At 41.1% G+C, this 2,088-nt stretch overlaps 1 pseudogene; it reads right to left on the bottom strand.

Moving 5' to 3' along the window:
* Positions 1-803: 803 nt before the first annotated feature.
* On the bottom strand, positions 804-925 carry LOC134295755 (U2 spliceosomal RNA; annotated as a pseudogene).
* Between the last annotated feature and the right edge of the window lie 1,163 nt (positions 926-2,088).

Raw genomic sequence — 2,088 nt, 5'->3', positions numbered from 1 at the left:
GGATTTGCTTTGGGTTATTTCAAACCTGTTGAAAATATGGAGAGATCAGAGATATTATTTCAATGAACACAAACTTCACAGAGAGAAACACACACAGAGAAATACTAAGAAATCTTGCACACACTTTAAACATTTACAGAATAAACATGCTTATTCTTAATTCATCATACGATACCTTCATATTCTTTGAAAACAGAGTACTAGATCTTCACAGAAAGAACCTGACATCTGAAATTACAGTGTGGGCTGAAAGGAAGGAGGACTGCTCCAGGATGACTGAAAAGTGCTCTTTTTATCTGCTACTCAAGTCTGAGCTGTGAGACAGGCTAATTATATGTGGGAACATGCTCTATTACCCAAGACAATAAGTATTAAGGCGTTTATGAAAATGCCTAAGAAAGAACAGCTTGATGTTCAAAAAGATATGTGTGTTGGCTCATATAAATCCAAATAATCAAAAATAATAAAAAAAACATATAAAATTTAAAAACCAACACCTGAAAAGGCTTGGAGTTTGTATGAAAATGAATGTTTACCTCAAGGGAGTCAATTTAGTCTACTGGATTGTATTTGCCAGCTTTTCCAAAATTAAAGAACAGAGTTTCTTTGAGCATACTCAAGGGATTGATCAGCAAAGTGTGGTAGGGGATGTTTGACTCCCCTCCCCCTTTAAATAGGAGAGATTCTATCCCATCTCAATATTGTATTTCAGCGTATCCTTCTTGGGCAATTTGTCTTCCAAGGACCATGTGCCCCTACTTTATATATTCTTTAAATGACCTGACTAGAGAAATCTCCACTCTAGGGAGCATAGTTAATGCAAAACTGTGATACATTTCCTCTTTGTGGCAATATGTAATGGCCACATCAAACTATTTCCAAATTGATACTACACTTGATCTTAGCCAAAAGGCCGAGAAGCGAGATGTAGCACTGATTTCAAGAACGCCAATAGGCCTCAAAAGAGCCTTGAAAGCATTGGCACAATATTGTAGGGAGGATCAGTTACATCTCAATTATCACAAAACGAAAATCATGGTGTTTGCCAAAAGACCTAAGCTCCACCGTTGGAATATAGATGGTAAAAAATTTGAGCAGGTTCCATGTTTTAAATATCTGGGGGTAGTCTTCCACTCTTCAGGTAGCAGAAAAGCACATGGAATGCTATGTGGCTGAGAATGCATATAGGAGTTCATCTGCCATACTAAAATATCTGAGGTCAAAGGGGGGGCAATTTATACGCACAGCACTCAAACTTTTTGAAGCCAAGTCAATGGCCCAACTCCTTTATGGTGCTCAGATAGGACCTTTTTCTGACTTTGCCCCACTGGAGACTGTCCTATCCAAATTTTTAAGATCAGCCCTACAGGTTCCAAAGTGTGTCTGTAACGCTATCCTACGCCTGGAGACTGGCTTTTGGAGAGTAGAGGCCAGGGTGTGGATGGTAATATTGAATTACTGGCTGAGACTATCCCGCGCACCCCTGGGCCTTGCCCTAATCACTATGAAGGACAACTTCCAATCCAGCTGGCAAAAGAAGATAGTGCACAAAATTGCATCTCTTGGTCTATCCCCAGAACTACTAACCAGCATGGGATATGACCAGGCCAAATCCCTGGTCAAGCAACGTATAACAGACATTGAACACCAATTAGATCTGTCCAGTGCCCCATCCTTCATCACCAATGGAGACAGTAGGAGCCATACCTCCCCTATGGAATATCTTACTATGTTGGAGGTAGCCAACCATCGGAGAGCCTTCACTTTGGCACGATGTCATGCGCTCCCATCCGCAGTACTGGAAGGTTGTTACCAGAAGATTCCATACTCTGAGAGGCTATGTCCATGTGACTCAGGTCAGATAGAAACAACAGACCATGTACTTCTGCAGTGCCTGTTTTACAGAGACTTTCGAACACGTCTCATCATGCCATGGACAACTAAATACCCAGGACGTTCTGGACAATTTTACGTAACCTTATTGCTCCCAGATACCATCTCAGCTGTGACATATAATGTCGCCAAGTTCTGCACGGCTGCAATTAAAATCCGGCAGATGATGATTGAGAGCCAAAAGAACTAAGCATC

Source organism: Anolis carolinensis, chromosome 1 (assembly GCF_035594765.1).
Source record: "Anolis carolinensis isolate JA03-04 chromosome 1, rAnoCar3.1.pri, whole genome shotgun sequence".
NCBI lineage: Eukaryota > Metazoa > Chordata > Lepidosauria > Squamata > Dactyloidae > Anolis > Anolis carolinensis.
The sequence above is the reverse complement of the archived record's forward strand: the minus strand, read 5'-3'. Positions and strand labels throughout refer to the sequence as shown.